The following is a 19,071-nucleotide window of genomic DNA, read 5'->3' on the forward strand; positions in this document are numbered from 1 at the left end:
TAATGACGTAATTTATTGTCAATGTTTATTATCCATACCGTTATCAGTTCTATCCTTGATAATTACCCACCCTCATTGAATAAATGTACATCGTAATTTCCCATATTAGTTAATTTAAACTACAATATATTCATAGTTGAAAGAAAAGTGATATTTTCACCACAACTGAACACGAATTCATAAAAGGATGGTTTGTCTAATTGCAGTATCCTAGGTCAGTGTTGACGTTGTGTTGAATCTATGTCATCCATCTGTTTATAATCTGTTTATAATCGGTGGTAATTTAAAATCGTGATTCCTGATTATTCTTGATCTTCTTTTTATGACATCAATATTTCCGGGCCTAATCCAAACAAAGTTAATGCATACAAACATTAATTGTAAACAAAAAGCTACCATGAAGAATTAAAACATGTAAACATTGTTATTTTTCTAATCTTTCCTTGAAAAGCGTAGCAGTAAAATAATTTGCATTTATCCATTTTTATTAAGACTCGTGTACAGAGCCTCGATTTGTACTGTGGTTTAATTAATTTTGGTTAAAACTGTGGTCTAATTATCTCTACTAATCTTACTTATTTCCTATAATCAATGACAAAATAAGACAAAATAAAATAACCTCATAGTTCCATAGTTTATATTTAACCAGCTGTTAGTTAAAACAATTTATATTGCTCTAAAACAAATCGAAGATTACAAAGATTGCTTTAAAAAATAATTTGAACATCCTAGTATTTTTTTACTAAGTATATTTAATTAATCTGTCATCCTCTTACAGAAGAATTGAACGTATCAATAATTAGCATTACACATAGTATAAATAAGTCAACCCTAAGTATGTCTTTACATTTTCATCCAAATGCTGAATTAGTGACACAAAAGCTGAATTTTTACAGCTGTTATGTTAAGCAAATTATTTTATACCAAAAGCTAACGTTTATAATCTTAGCGTCGGTTGCTAGACTTTTTAAAATTTAAAACTTAATTTCTAAAAAACTGGGACCCTAAACTAAAATTATCGCTTCGACATTCCCTAGTTCTCAAAATTATCTTTCTTTCAACACAAAAATCATGAAAATCCGTCGAGTGGTTGATTCAGAATCGTGAAATAAAAAAAACACTGTTTCGTTTTAATATTATAGATAGTTGAAGTGGTTTATACGAATACTAACAATACTAACAATAACCACAGACAAGAGAAACAAAATATAACTACAAAATACAAAACACGTGACCAGTGACAGGTTGGCAGCAGCTAGCTGAGAGCAGGTAGAGCGCGCGGGAACCAGGGTAGGCGCGGCCGGTGCGGGGGATGATTTATGTTACGTGATTTCTGTTTTCTTTCCAGCTTCTAAACGCTTAAGAATTTTCCATTGGAGTATTTTTTTATACATTCTGTACATCATTGGCTTTGTTCTGATATGCGTCTTTTCTCGATTAATTTAAAAATAAACCAGTTATCGAATTTACAAAAAAAGGTACTTTTTTATTTATAAACGATATGGGAAATAAAATGTTTTAGCTTGTAAAGATACATTTTTTGGAATTTTTAAGAGTAGTTTGGTGAATATAGTCGAAACCGTTTTTGAGCTGGAAAGCAAACGGAGTTAGCACTTCAAAGCCCCATAACTCTCTTATTAGGCCACTAAAAAATTTCAGGTGACATTTTTTCTTATCCTTATAATGACCTTAACAATTATACTTTAAAAAATAATAGTATTTTATTTTCGTTCGAACACCCTTAAGAAGTTAGGGGATGAGCTTCACTAGACGAAGGGATAGACAATATACTGTATTATCCATAACTATTATTACAACACATTTACAAGATTGACATTTTTTCAATCAGTTTTGCAGCTTCTCCGTTGAATAGTACATGTCACTAGTATATTGCTAGAATGACATGGCCTAATTTCACGAATCAAGTCTCAATAAAATTGCGGCTTTGTGGCTTTATCAATTTTTATTTAAATTAGTCAAACTTGACAATGCATATGAAAAAAGAGTTAAACCCATTTGCAACTTAACAATCAATATGAAAAAATAAAACAGAGCATTTAGTCAGAACCAGAATGAAAAGTAAATAATACATTGACAACTTTACAGTGAATATAAAATGCGTTTAAAACATCAAAATTACTATTTAATAAAAAGAAATACAATGGATACTTTACAATGAATATATAATAAATACATTAACAACTTTACAGTTAGATTAAATTGTTAAAACACTCATTTACAACCATCTAAATCACTATTAAAAAAAAAAATACAATGACCACTATACAACGATTATACTGAGCCGACCCCTCGCACCGTCCCCAGACGAACATCTATTGGAAGCATTTTCCCATAGTGACAGTGCGAGTGGTCGCCCCACATCCCTAACTAAAAGTGAAAGGCCGTGGTTGAACATCAAAAACAAAAGTAGTGAACAAAGCCTATAATTTTCAAAAAATCAACAAACAACAATATTACATCAATCCAAAGAATTTACCTTTAAATAATCTCTTTCTCTAAAAATTTACCCTTCTGAATTTACATAACTTTCTGGTAACTGGAAAAGTTAGGCCTAACTAAATAAATAAATAAATAGGATAGTAACTGTTAACTTTGATCTGAATTTACATAACTTTCTGGTAACTGGAAAAGTTAGGCCTAACTAAATAAATAAATAAATAGGATAGTAACTGTTAACTTTGATCTGAATTTACATAACTTTCTGGTAACTGGAAAAGTTAGGCCTAACTAAATTAATAGGATAGTAACTGTTAACTGTGAATTTTTTATGTTTTAGATCAGCAGTCAATATTGAATCTAGCCACTTTTACATTACTAGAATGATTTGGTTCCACAGACAATAGACAATTCTACTTTGTCTTTGGGTATACTTTGTCTATGGTTTAACATTACAAATCAAGTACAGTAATATAAAAAGCGGCCTTCTGGCTTTTTTTATTTAATCACTTTTACATAAATAAAATTATGAACAACAAATGTTGAAAAATTAATACATACTTTAAACAAATTAAGGAACTGTTTTGTAAAAAGCTAAACAAACAAATATATTCATTATTCTTGGGAGCACGAAATTAAACAGGTGGCAACACTTTAAACTCTAAAAATCATCGAATCTAATCACTTAGACTGACATCTGAAAGAGGCGAGAACCTAATAAGATAGTCGTTGTTAAATTAGAAAAAAATAACCGAACCAATAATTTGAATAAAATATGCAATAGGCCTAATTTAATTTTGTAATCCAAATTCCAAATGTATTTATTTTTAATTTTCCTATTTGATTAGGGAAAATTAAATTAGGTCCTTACCTCTCTCACTAGTATTTCAATGTTTTTTAGATCTCTGCCAAAAAAGCAAACTCGCCTGCCTAATTTAGTGCCCCTGAATAAGATTATACGTTTATATATAAAATGAAAAAGTATTCTATTTTACTGACACTGAGTATGGTTTGCGTAACAAAAACACTCTGTTGAACAATAGTAAAAAAATACAAATCATTATAAAAAACATGAAAATTTATTTTTAGAATAAATCCATTAAGGCGATGAAAGCAATGATAAAGCAGCATTTTCATTTTACAATAATATCATGTGGGACATGCTATAGCTGTAATATCAAAATACCCCCACCGCAGCGAACCTGCAGACTTAGCGAATTTCCATTTGCCTGATTGGATTTACACTAAAATGTCTCCTTAAAAATATCACATTACTCCCTATTTAAATAGAATTAGTTTAACGAGTACTTAGGTTTGCTGCAACAGGGAGGGTAAAAAGTGTATTTTAATGTAAAATGTTAATAGGTACTGTAGTTTAGTAAGCAATTAATGTATTTTCCAAATTTGATCAAAATATGTTTATAAACAAGCAAACTACAACAGTTGACTTATTCTCCATAAGAATAACATGGGAATTTTAAAATTACAATGTTTTTAATTTTCTCCGTAACCACGCATAATAACACGTTTTAAAACGAACTTCCAATCATTTCACAAAAATTGTTTGTATTCATTTACAAAACACACTAGCAGAGTGCACTTAGGTTATAGCTTTGACTATCAATACAATGGCTATAGCTTATATATATTATTATGAAAAAGTATAATATATATTTATTTTATATCCATTTTACATATATAAATTTTGTAATTATTTAAATTATTTGTTTTTTAAGCTCTACAAAATGGTTTAGAAAGAAACTGTGAAATTTTGTGTTTTAGGATTCAAAAATGGGAAAACCCTATTTTTACCCCATAAAACCTCCCATAAAACCCCCGTTTCCATAGTCCGATCAATGATCATGCTGGTTCGTGAACTCATTCAAGTTTATCCCGCTTTACACCTCTAAACCAAATTTTTTACCAAAATCGGACAAAAATTACTCAAGTTATCGCGTTCACGGACTCAAACACACACACACACACACACACACCCGTTTGTATGAGGTCACCCCTAGTGAAAGGTCGCCCTCGCGCGCACACTTTGAAATTCATCTGTATTAACAATCAATTCTATTTTACCACACTTCTTAGCTAACTCTTTCTCTTAGCTAACAAATGTGTATCATAATTTGAACTATTGTGACAAAATACAGGTATATTATGTGGAAACTTTGATTTAAATTAGAACATAGATGAGCTGGACCTCTATACTTTCCTGTTATATGACAGTGATCTCTTACTTTTTCTTCTTTTATCACCACCAAACCCCTATATTTACAAATATGACAAATACTTGTTTACGATATTCAATTTCTTAATTCACAGTCAAACTTAAAGGTAGGCTTTTTGTTTTTTTAATTATATTTCTTAGGTATATACTTTGAAATGTCCTTCTAAATATTCACATAATTTATATGGTACATTTTCCAACTCTTCATCCGTTTTTGCTCTATGACAAATTGATTTACACATTTTATTAGTCACTCTAGAAACCAAATAAATTATAAATCCATAACGTATATGCTTCTGAATTTTATTTGTATATGAGTTGTTTAAATTATTTTCACATGTATCAATCTTTTTCAAAATACTTTCAAAATTCATATAAACTACATAAGGGTGTTCGAATTTTTTAAAATTATTTTTAAATTCACAGTTTGACAAGAAATTGCATAATGCCATTCATCAATTTTCTTTTATATTCACAAGTTAAAGCAAATTGTCCTTTTATTTTTTTTAACTCTTGTGTTAAATTTTTGGGCATAAATTCTTTTTTGATTCTAAATAATCAGATATATCTAAATCATCATTTGAATTTATTGAAATATATTCTTGAAAATAGCCTTTTAATGAAGATGCTTCTTGAATATTTATTATATTTATATTGAAATTTTAACATAATTTTTAACAGCTAAATCTTGAATAAATTTTAATGATCTGTATCTTAATTTTTATGATTTTGTCTGATATTACTGAATCTCTTATCAGCTCATCTATTTCTTAATTCTCACCTAATGTTCTAATTTTTCGTCATTTGATAGAGAATAGTTTGTTGGACCATAGAAATATTTTAGCTATTTTAATTGTTTAAATTTTTTTATTTTTATAATTATAAATACTATTATTTTTTACACCAGTTTTTTAGCCTTTTAATTTCATTTTCATATTTTATTTTATTCTCCAAATGTTTCTTTGAATTAGTTTTTAGTCGCATAGTTTTTAGAATATATATTCGTAATACAATAAGGACATAAGTATTTTTATTTCCTCGTTCCATTTATTATAAAAAAAATCCTCACAATTTTTTTTAATATACGTAACAAACTACTAAATACTGGTCAATTTATATTTTCAAGAGCATTTTTTCAATACAATTTTACTTTTTTCTTTACAAATAAAATTAAACTAAGTTCTTTAAATGATTTTTTGTTACATTTTCTTTATTTATTTTACTTCCTAAATGTCTTGAATAGTTTTTGACCCATTTAATAATATTTCTTCCACACTCACAAAAATTGTGGTATTAAAAACGTATGTCTGATACATTCAATACAGATTGCCAACTTTTTATCTTTACCATAGTGATTATTATAAAATTTGATATATTTTCAATTTCTTTACAATTCAAGCACTTTTTTTATTCATTTAAGTTACTTTGATATTGCCATATGATTCTTTTCTATAAATTGCACAACATTCTTTACAGTAATAACATAAACCACATTTTGATGATTTTCTTTTTGAAAATTCTTATACATCTTTTATAATTTACACTTTCCACATTTCTTCTCCATTTATACAGTAAAAATGTTATTAATTAGTTTTCTTCAATTCATAATCATAAAAAATACCAATTATATCTTCATCCTTCAAGTCTTTAATATTATATGTAATAGGGTTTGTATTATTGATTCTGGAAACAAAAAATATTTCTCTAGACCAATTATTTTTATATTTATTTGAAAAGGTTGATTTTTTATTTCCTATTCTAACTCAAACCATCATTCTTATCTTCATAGTTTCTCATAGTAATGAAATCAGCTGCCCGTAAATCATCAATATCTAATGTAATTATTTTTATTTCCGAAATTTCTGTGTTATTGGAGCATGAATAGGAAATTATTATGGCTTTTATTTGTTTTGAAATAACTACTTTACTCATTAGCAATTGCTCGATTTCGAGCAACGTGTACACTAGTCAAATATTATAATTTATCAAGGACAAGCACTCAAGGTTACAAGCCCAGTAAACAAAATAGGAACGTAATCATTTTATTTGCAGAAGCTCACAAAATGGTATTAATTCGAATAAAAGAAACAAATGACCGGCTACGAAAATAGATATTTCATAACCTTTTGGTGCTAATAATTATTTTGATGACTTTCAAAAACTGCTATCATATTTAAATACTTGTGCACTAGACTGCTAAGGCAAAAATGACAATATTTGTAGATTAAAAAAAAAATCATAACTCACCTATGAATCAAGATATTGGCCTGAAATTGTTTTCACTAGTTGAATACATAATTCTCTAACAAAAAATTCTTGTTTTGAATAAAATTTCAAACCAATAATTATATGTATATAAGTATATATTTTAGTTGCACGCATGATTTATTAGGCACTCCGGGTGTACCCCAGCGTTACACTGAACACACACAGTACGCGAATTCCTATTTTTACCATCAGGATTGTTAGTGCCAGAACTTACTTACTTACTTACTCCCATTTATATCGGAGGTGATATTTGGCCACACCAACAACTCTTTGCCAAGTTAACCGGTCTTTTACTTTTACATCATCTGTTGTGCCAAAACAGGCTTTACAAATTCTCTCTTTTCTCTCTGGTAACTTTCTGAGTCCAAATCCATGTTTGGGAACTTCCCTATTTTGGGGGCCATCTACTATGATGTTTCGCATGTAGTCAGCTCTTTCTACAGTAGTTTGCGTTCGGTGGTGTTCAACTTGTATAGGATGTATGAGTTGAGAACCGTGCGCCCAATAACATTAAAAATTACTTTTTTCGCATGTTTCATTATTTTCCGCTCATTCATATATACATACAGCATTAAATCCGTTGAATCAATGCCACCCATTCCTTTGTTATACTGGAATTGAATTTTTTTTTATTTCTTACCTAAACTTTTCCACTTCTTCTGATTGAAATAGCGAATAGATCACAAGGGTCATAACCAGACTACCCTTTTTTTGGCAACTTTTCGCCATCAACAATGTGAAAAAATTTTAAAATTAGTTGAAATCTGTCCTTTGCCATCATTTTGGAAAATTAGGGTGTTGCTTGGCTAAAGTGTGTATCCCAGTAGCTCTCCATGCTTGGTTTTTTGATCATACCCATGTTCAAAATTATCGCTAGAAATGCTTTCATTTCGATTACACTGACATTTACCCACCTTCTAACACGACTGAACGGTGACAAACCCTCCGTCTGTTTCCCAATGAACTGACGAGCATAACGATTTGTCTCTTCTACAAAGGTTCGTAGCAAGATGACAGTAAAGAAAAGATTAAAATAATCTATTGGTTTTGAGTTGATGGGAGGGCAATGTTTTGGGCTACTTATTTCAGAATATTGAAATGCATGGGTTAAGGGGGGTCATTCTCCTCCTCTACCTCATCCCAGCTACTACTGTCAGGTTCCTCTGCAAGAGGAATCTAGGATAGATGACCAATAGAGGGTATAACATATTAGAGGAGATCCCATGTTTAGCAGTGGAAATACGGTACTACTTTCTAAAGGAACAAGGTAAGTGACATTGGTGGTAACAAGTGAGTTATATCATAAGTAGAATGTAGGTTAGATGACAAATAGTTCTGCAGAGGGTATAACATATTAGAGAAGATGTGCCAAAGGCATGAATTAAATTAACTTATTAAATTTCAACTTATTAAACTTCCGTGTTTCAGTCCGGGATTTACGATGCGGTCTTTCCTGAAACAAGGAGTCAAAAGTGTAATCCTTACCAGCGGGACTCTCTCCCCTATCAACATCACTATCGCCGAGCTCGGCATTCCAATACCAGTGTATCTGGAAAATCCACACATCATGAAACCTTCTCAGGTGTCCATCAACACCCTGAGCAAAGGGCCTACTGGTGAAACGCTCATCTCTGATTTTGCAAACAGAGAGAAGCCCAAGTATATGGAAGAACTTGGCAGGATTCTAAACAAAATGTGTCAAGTTGTGCCTGACGGAATTTTTATGTTCTTTATCTCGTTTTCCATCATGCAGAAGACGATCAATCACTGGCAAGAGCGGGACTTTGGTCTCAGATAAACGACCAGAAGAACATATTTGTTGAGCCGCAGAAACGGGAGGGCTTAGCAGAAGTAGCAGTCGGTTTGACAGGTGCATTGACCTCCATGTCTTTAAAGAACTTGGACACTCTTTCGTAGACAGGTCCAAACTCTGCACTCTTGTAGATGTGAGGTCGCATCCAGGCCGAGAGACCTTTGGTGACACTTTCTTTCTCAAAGCGACAGTCGCAGAGTAATGGTCGTCCGAGGGGATGGACTTTGTGGATTCAAAGTGTCACACAGCTATTATCACATGACTAGCATACCCTCCGTGCAATGATCCGTGTGTTGTGCTTAAATGAGAGTACATGAAGAACCTGCAAAAGAAAAACGGAATGGCTCTGTCAGAGCACCAGTGGTACATGTCGAATTGTACTGAGAAGAGCTGATAAAGAGCTGTCGACCAGGCCGTGGGGCAACTGATCCGTCACAGGAGCACTTTGCCGCCCGACCCCTCCATCTCCAAGGCATCCAAGTACTAAAGTAAGCCAGCCAGTAAGTGAAGTAAGTCTTCATCACTTCTGCGAAGCCATCCCGTTTCTGCGGCTCAACAAATATGTTTTTCTGGTCGTTTATCTGAGACCAAAGTCCCGCTCCTGCCAGTGATTGATCGTCTTATGCATGATGGAAAACGAGATAAAGAACATAAAAATTCCGTCAGGCACAACTTGACACATTTTGTTTAGAATCCTGCCAAGTTCTTCCATATACTTGGGCTTCTCTCTGTTTGCAAAATCAGAGATGAGCGTTTCATCAGTAGTCCCTTTGCTCTGGGTGTTGATAGACACCTGAGAAGGTTTCATGATGTGTGGATTTTCCAGATACACTGGTATTGGAATGCCGAGCTCGGCGATAGTGATGTTGATAGGGGAGAGAGTCCCGCTGGTAAGGATTACACTTTTGACTCCTTGTTTCAGGAAAGACCGCATCGTAAATCCCGGACTAAAACACTGAAGTTTAATAAGTTGAAATTTAATAAGTTAATTTAATCCATGCCTTTCGCACATCTTCTCTAATATGTTATACCCTCTGCAGAACTATTTGTCCTCTAACCTACATTCTACTAATGATATAACTCACCTGTTACCACCAATGTCACTTGCCTTGTTCCATTAGAAAGTAGTACCGTATCTCCACTGCTAAACATGGGATCTCCTCTAATATGTTATACCCTCTATTGGTCATCTATCCTACATTCCTCTTGCAGATGAACCTGACAGTAGCAGCTGGATGAGTTAGAGGAGGAGAATGACCCCCCTTAACCCATGCATTTCAATATTCTGAAATAAGTGGCCCAAAACATTGCCCTCCCATCAAGTCAAAACCAATAGATTATTTTAATATATTCTTTACCGTCAACTTGCTACGAACCTTTGTAGAAGAGACAAATCGTTATGTTTGTCAGTTCATTGAAAAACAGACGGAGGGTTTGTCACTGTTCAGTTGTGTTAGAAGGTGGGTAAATGTCAGTGTAATCAAATCGAAATGAAAGCATTTCTAGCGAGAGTTTTGAACATGAGTATGATAAAAAAAACCAAGCATGGAGAGCTACTGGGATACACACTTTAGCCAGGCAACACCTAAAGGAACCAGGTAAGTGACATTGTTAGTAACCGATGAGTTATATCAAAAGTAAAATGAAGGTTAGATGACCAACAGTTCCACAGAGGGTATAACATATTTAAGAAGATCCCATGTTTAGCAGTGGAGATATTGTACTACTGTCTAAAGGAACCAGGTAAGTGACATTGGTGGTATCAGGTGAGTTATATCACAAGTAGAATGTAGGTTAGATGATAACAAGTTCCACAAAGGGTATAACATGTTAGAGAAGACCCCATGTTTAGCGGTGGAGATACGGTACTACTGTCTAAAGGAACCAGGTAAGTGACTTTGTTGGTACAGGTGAGCTACATCACAAGTGAAATGTAGGTTAGATGACCAATAGTTCCACAGAGGGTATAACATATTAGAGAAGATCCTATGTTTAGCAGTGGAGATCCGGTAATACTGTCTAAAAGAACCAGGTAAGTGACATTGTTGGTAACAGGTGAGTTACATCACAAGTAGAATGTAGGTTAGATGACCAATAGTCCCTCAGAGGGTATAACATATTATAGAAGATCCTATGTTTAGCAGTGGAGATACGGTACTACTGTCTAAAGGAACCACATAAGTGTCATTGTTGTTAACAGGTGAGTTATGTCACAAGTAGAATGTAGGTTAGATTAGAAATAGTTCTTCAGAATGTGTAACTCAGAGAAGATTTAAATGTTTAGCAGTAGAGATAAAGTACTACTGGCTAAAGGAACCAGGTAAGTGACATTGTTGGTAACAGGTGAGTTACATCACAAGTAGAATGTAGGTTAGATGACCAATAGTTCCACAGAGGGTATAACATATTATAGAAGATAGTATGTTTAGCAGTGGAGATACAGTACTACTGTTTAAAAGAACCAGGTAAGTGTCATTGTTGGTAACAGGTGAGTTATGTCACAAGTAGAATGTAGGTTAGATGAGAAATAGTTCTTCAGAAGGTGTAACTCATAGAGAAGATTTAAATGTTTAGCAGTAGAGATAAGGTACTACTGGCTAAAGGAACCAGGTAAGTGACATTGTTGGTAACAGGTGAGTTACATCACAAGTAGAATGTAGGTTAGATGACCAATAGTTCCACAGAGGGTATAACATATTTGAGAAGATCCCATGTTAGCAGTGGAGATACAGTACTACTGTCTAAAGGAACCAGGCGAGTGACATTGTTGGCAACAGGTGAGTTACATCACAAGTAGAATGTAGGTTAGATGACCAATAGTTCCACAGAGGGTATACCATATTAGAGAAGACCCCATGTTTAGCAGTGGAGATCAGGCCCACTTTTATAAACGGGCAGACTGGGCATATGCCCAGGGGCGCTGGTGGTTGGGGGGCGCCCCTCAACCACCACACCCACTAGGAAAAAATTGTTTTGTTCAGCCGGGATTTCAAAAATAAAATGGGTGATTTAAACTTGTAGTTAAGTGATTTTCCGTTTTTCCCTTATTGCAAGAGCAAATAAATAAAACAAAATACTCCTTCAGATTATGCCTCTTGTAGTCAGGGGAAAGGCAGGCAGCAGTGTGAGTGAACCGGCGCATCCACTATTCATTTACTATCAGGGACAGGGCGGGTGCGGCCGTGCGGGTAGGCTTGTAGTTGTAGACTACAGCTGGTGACGCGCCCCTCCTCTTCATCCCAACCACCATCGCCACACCCACCCCCACCACTAACCGCGCGGCGCCACTGGCGCCAGTAGGTTGTGTCTGCTACTGCTGCACACTACAGTCGTCAAATCAGTCACAACACACATAACCTAACCTGTCACAGTCAATAGTCAATAGTCAGTGATCATTTCTTTCTACCACATATAAACAATATAAAACAAATTAAATACCGTATATAAATTTAAACTGCAGTTAGTGAGTTAGTGGACCAGTGCTAAATATGTAAGTGTTGATACAAGTAGGCCTAAGGCCTTGGCCTATCCTATGATATAAACAAACAGTAAAAAAATGCATAAAAAACCTAGTGGAGCCGAGAACCGCAAGCGGTTGGCTCAAAGAAGAGAAAGTCAAGAAGCAGTTTTGAAGAAAGTTAGGAGTATTAACCAGTATTTTAAAAAGCCTATTGAGGAGGAACACCAGTCCCAGTCTTCTATCGTCCAACCTCAAGTTGACCCAATTCAAATTGACGATACAACTGAGATTGAGATTTACCATGAACAAACAGATCAAATTTTAAAAACAGACGATGTTTGTAGTAATGCAGAAAAATCACAATGCGTAAAGGGAACATCAAATCTACCGACATCTTCTCAGCCGGATTTTGAATTTCTCCCACCTATTACAGGTAAGTTAACTGAATCAATTTTTACTTTTACATTAGACGACCCAGCTACATGGGATGTGAAAGAACAGAGCGTAGTGAAGACAGTTATTGATTCTGGCATAAAACAGAATCTAGAGGCAGATTTTTCTAGGTCAGATCGGCAATATAAAAATACAAAACGATCTCTCAGTGTGAAATTGTTTTCTGGAAGTTTCAACTAATGGCGAAACATTCAAACGAGATTGGCTCTTATACTCAAGTTCAACTGGGTGTGTTTATTGCATCCCGTGTACATTATTTCAGCCTGAAACTAAGTTCACCGCGTTCTCGACTGGGTTTAATGATTGGAAACATGGATATGATTTAGTGAAATGCCACGAACAGTCTGCTGACCACAGAAGAAATATGTTAACCCTTCTTTCGAGAAGGAAAAATTCAGCAGTAGAAGGTTTAGTTATAACTCAACACGAGCAGGAAGTGAAGTATTGGAGAGATGTGTTGACGAGAATAGTTGCAGTAGTACGGTTTCTAGCAATCAGAGGGCTTCCTTTTCGAGGAGCAGATAAAACAATAGGCTCGAGATCCAATGGACTTTTTTTGGGTAGCCTTGAACTCATAAGCCAATATGATCCGTTTCTAGCACAACACCTTGCAATATATGGAAATAAAGGCAAGGGAATTGCGTCTTACATATCGTCAGATGTATGCGATGAGTTTATCGAATCCATGGGAAAACTTGTGTTCAAACAAATCTTGGATGCAGTGCATGAAGCAAGATACTATTCCATAATTTTGGATTCTATCCCTGACACGTCCCACACGGATCAGTTGGCGTTTGTGTTGAGATATGTTTCTCTTACAGAAGGTTGTGTCAAAAAGCGCCTAGTTGCATTATTGCCTGCAGTTTCGCATAAATCTGAAAGTTTGGAAAAAACTGTTGTGGATATTTTGGATGACATGAAACTTAATATTGAAAACTGTCGAGGACAAAGTTATGACAATGCCTCAAATATGTCTGGTAAATACACTGGTCTCCAAACCAGAATTAAGGAGAGAAACCCTACTGCAGATTTTGTACCGTGCACAGCCCACTCGTTAAACTTAGTAGGTTGCTACGCTGCAGAGAAGTCTTGCTCTGAAGTGACGATTTTCTTTTCCTTCGTTCAAGGAATATATACTTTCTTTTCCTCGTCAACGTATAGATGGGGTCTTCTAAAAGAATGTATAAAGAAAAGCAACGATGGAAAACAAAAGGAAGAACCAAAAATCACCTTGCCAAAATCACTAAGTGAAACAAGATGGTCTGCAAGAGCTGATGCTCTCAAGAGCTTAGTATGGGGCTACAAATAAATCAAACAAACCCTTGAAAGCCTAGCTCAGGACGTTTCCCAAAAACCAGACACAAGAATATCCGCAGAGGGATTTAAAAAGAAAATGGATCAACTAGAAACAAGCATTCTTGCCATAGTGTGGAATGACATATTGGAAAGAGTAGACAAGACCAGTAACAACCTTCAAAAAGAAGATTTGGACCTTCTTTCCGCTGACAAAGAATTGCAAACACTAGAAACATTCTTAAAGAGCAAAAGGGACTCTTTTGATGAATACGAAAAGAAAGCATTGGCGCTTTGCAATATGGAAAGTGTAAATTATCAACGCACCAGGACACGGAAACGATTTACTGACGAAAATAAAGACTCGGAAGATGAAGCATTAGTTACAAATTCAAGAAATACATTTAGAACTTGTGTTTACATCAAAATCATCGACAACATGACTGGTCAACTTGGAAATCGCATGGAAAGCTATTCTTCTCTCGGTACTAGATTTGAAATCTTTAAATACCTTCACAACAAAGATCCACATAAGATCAATGTAGAAGCAAAGAGGTTGGCTGAATCGTACACAAATGATCTTGACATTGATTCTCTTATCAATGAGTGCCTTCACTTCCAAGGGTACATGAAACTGGAGAACCTAAAAACTTTAAAAGAATGTTTTGCTTACATATATAATAATGATTTAAAAAGTACATTCCCCAACCTAGAAATTGCCATGAGAATCTTTTTAACCATTCCCGTGACAAGCTGTTCAGCGGAGAGAGGATTTTCGGCTCTTAACAGAATTAAAAGTGAAATGAGATCTACTATGGGAGAGGGGAAACTGAACAGCCTAATGGTGCTATACACTGCAAGTGACGTGACGTCCAAAGTGGACTTTAACATAGTCATTGACGATTTTGCACGAATGAAAAACAGAAAAAAAACAATATTTTAATAAAACTTAGGCCGGCCTGCAGTAAAACAGAGATACGCGAGATCTACTTGTATAGTGTAGTCATGTACCAGATAAAATAGGAGAATATTGATTAATTACTAATTAGTTATAAATCTGTAAATAGATAAATAGGATTGGGTTTTTGATAGTAACGACAAACAAATTTGTGGTGGGTGGGTGGTCCGTGATGCTTTTAACACTTGGCATTGAGGATTTTTAGACCTCTACAACTCGTACAGAACCTACCTCAATATGTCAACATTTTTTATTAGCTACCGGTTTCCAGTCCGGAACACGGCGGGTCCATAGGTGGTGGATAATGGAACGACTTTCTTTGAAGAGTCAAGGGACATTAAAAACTCCCTCCCGAACCAAAACTGGTAAATAAACATGCTAATGTATAAATATATATATATATATATATATATATATATATATATATATATATTCATAGGCCTATAGTTTTAGTAGAACCTCGTTCCATTTCGTTACGTGTGTAATGAACTGCACACTGTAATGTTTATAACTGTAAATCACTGCGTAGTGCATTAAGCTTTTGGCGCAAAAGTTCATTGCACTAACCCCACCCTACCCCACCTGATGCTGTGGATTTCGGCGAAATGATGAGTCAACCCAAGGCCGCACTCGCACTAGATATACCCCCTTCCCGCTTCCCCTCCCTAGTCCCTACACTGCTGTGGTCAAAACATTTTTAGTTATATATTGGGAGGGGGCGCTGCCTTTGGGTTTGCCCAGGGCGCCACTGATCCTTAACGCGGCCCTGGTGGAGATACGGTACTACTGTCTAAAGGAACCAGGAAAATAACATTTTTGGTAACAGGTGTGTTACTCACAAGTAGAATGTAGGTTAGATGACCAATAGTTTCACAGAGGGTATAACATATCAGAGAAGACCCCATGTTTAGCAGTGGAGATACGGTACTACTGTCTAAAGGAACCAGGTAAGTGACATTGTTGGCAACAGGTGAGTTACGTCACCAGTAGAATGTAGGTTAGATGACCAATAGTTCCACAGGGGGAATAACATATAAGAGAAGACCCCATGTTTGGTAGTGGAGATACGGCACTACTGTCTAAAGGAACCAGGTAAGTGACGTTGTTGGCAACAGGTGAGTTACATCACAAGTAGAATGTAGGTTAAATGACCAATAGTTCCACAGAGGGTATACCATATTAGAGAAGATCTTGTGTTTAGCAGTGGAGATACGGTAATACTGTCTAAAGGAACCAGGTAAGTGACATTGTTGGTAACAGGTGAGATACATCACAAGTAGAATGTAGGTTAGATGACCAATAATTCCACAGATGGTATAACATATTAGAGAAGATCCTATGTTAAGCAGTGGAGATACAGTACTACTGTCTAAAGGAACCAGGTAAGTGACATTGTTGGTAACAGGTGAGTCACATCAAAATAGAATGTAGGTTAGATGACAACAAGTTCCACAGAGGGTATAACATATTAGAGAAGACCCCATGTTTGGCAGTGGAGATACGTTACGACTGTCTAGAGGAACCAGGTAAGTGAGATTGTTGGCAACAGGTGAGTTACATCATAAGTAGAATGTAGGTTAGATTACCAATAGTTCTACAGATGGTATAACATATTAGAGAAGACCCCATGTTTAGCGGTGGAGATACGGTACTACTGTCTAAAGGAACAAGGTAAGTGACATTGGCGGTAACAGGTGAGTTATGTCACAAGTAGAATGTAGGTTAGATGAGAAATAGTTCTTCAGAAGGTGTAACACATAGAGAAGATTTAAATGTTTAGCAGTAGAGATGCGGTACTACTGGCTAAAGGTACCAGGTAAGTGAAATTGTTGGTTACAGGTGAGTTACATCACAAGTATAATGTAGGTTAGATGACCAGTTCCACAGAGGGTATAACAATAGAGAAGACCCCATGTTTAGCAGTGGAGATACGGTACTACTGTATTAAGGAACTAGGTAAGTGACATTGTTGGTAACAGGTGAGTTGCATCACAAGTAGATTGTAGGTTAGATGACCAATAGTTCCACAGAGGGTATAACATACTAGAGAAGATCCTATGTTTAGCAGTGGAGATATGGTACTACTGTCTAAAGGAACCAGGTAAGTGACATTTTTGGTAAAAGGTGAGTTACATCACTAGTGGAATGTAGGTTAGATTACCAATAGTTTCACAGAGGGTATAACATATCAGAGAAGACCCCATGTTTAGCAGTGGAGATACGGTACTACTGTCTAAAGGAACCAGGTAAGTGACATTGTTGGCAACAGGTGAGTTACGTCACCAGTAGAATGTAGGTTAGATGACCAATAGTTCCACAGGGGGAATAACATATAAGAGAAGACCCCATGTTTGGTAGTGGAGATACGGCACTACTGTCTAAAGGAACCAGGTAAGTGACGTTGTTGGCAACAGGTGAGTTACATCACAAGTAGAATGTAGGTTAAATGACCAATAGTTCCACAGAGGGTATACCATATTAGAGAAGATCTTGTGTTTAGCAGTGGAGATACGGTACTACTGTCTAAAGGAACCAGGTAAGTGACATTGTTGGCAACAGGTGAGTTACGTCACCAGTAGAATGTAGGTTAGATGACCAATAGTTCCACAGGGGGAATAACATATAAGAGAAGACCCCATGTTTGGTAGTGGAGATACGGCACTACTGCCTAAAGGAACCAGGTAAGTGACATTGTTGGCAACAGGTGAGTTACGTCACCAGTAGAATGTAGGTTAGATTACCAATAGTTTCACAGAGGGTATAACATATCAGAGAAGACCCCATGTTTAGCAGTGGAGATACGGTACTACTGTCTAAAGGAACCAGGTAAGTGACATTGTTGGCAACAGGTGAGTTACGTCACCAGTAGAATGTAGGTTAGATGACCAATAGTTCCACAGGGGGAATAACATATAAGAGAAGACCCCATGTTTGGTAGTGGAGATACGGCACTACTGTCTAAAGGAACCAGGTAAGTGACGTTGTTGGCAACAGGTGAGTTACATCACAAGTAGAATGTAGGTTAAATGACCAATAGTTCCACAGAGGGTATACCGTATTAGATAAGATCTTGTGTTTAGCAGTGGAGATACGGTACTACTGTCTTAAGGAACTAGGTAAGTGACATTGTTGGTAACAGGTGAGTTGCATCACAAGTAGATTGTAGGTTAGATGACCAATAGTTCCACAGGGGGAATAACATATAAGAGAAGACCCCATGTTTGGTAGTGGAGATACGGCACTACTGTCTAAAGGAACCAGGTAAGTGACGTTGTTGGCAACAGGTGAGTTACATCACAAGTAGAATGTAGGTTAAATGACCAATAGTTCCACAGAGGGTATACCATATTAGAGAAGATCTTGTGTTTAGCAGTGGAGATACGGTAATACTGTCTAAAGGAACCAGGTAAGTGACATTGTTGGTAACAGGTGAGATACATCACAAGTAGAATGTAGGTTAGATGACCAATAGTTTCACAGAGGGTATAACATATCAGAGAAGACCCCATGTTTAGCAGTGGAGATATGGTACTACTGTCTTAAGGAACTAGGTAAGTGACATTGTTGGTAACAGGTGAGTTGCATCACAAGTAGATTGTAGGTTAGATGACCAATAGTTCCACAGAGGGTATAACATACTAGAGAAGATCCTATGTTTAGCAGTGGAGATATGGTACTACTGTCTAAAGGAACCAGGTAAGTGACATTTTTGGTAAAAGGTGAGTTACATCACTAGTGGAATGTAGGTTAGATTACCAATAGTTCTGCTGAGGGTATAACATTTTAGAGAAGATCCCATGTTTAGCAGTGGAGATACGGTACTACTGTCTAAAGGAACAAGGTAAGTGGCATTGGTGGTATCAGGCAGTAGCGGCTAGCCCATAAGGACTCTCGGACACCGCCCTTCCAACAATACAGAAATCAATATTTTTTGTATTTATGTAATAAAAAAATAATCTGTCGTAAGTTAAATTTAATTACAATTACTTACGAATACTTTAATCAATATGATAATAATATGAAATGACATTAGTTTTAACTTTGAATCCAGTAATGACTGTTTTGCAATAGTCGCTTTCATAATGTGGATTGTTAGATCACAACAGGTGAGTTGCATCACAAGTAGATTGTAGGTT

Source organism: Macrosteles quadrilineatus, unplaced genomic scaffold, assembly GCF_028750875.1.
Source record: "Macrosteles quadrilineatus isolate MER2022 unplaced genomic scaffold, UCM_ALF_1.0 Scaffold_2__2_contigs__length_208266976, whole genome shotgun sequence".
Taxonomy (NCBI): Eukaryota; Metazoa; Arthropoda; class Insecta; order Hemiptera; family Cicadellidae; genus Macrosteles; species Macrosteles quadrilineatus.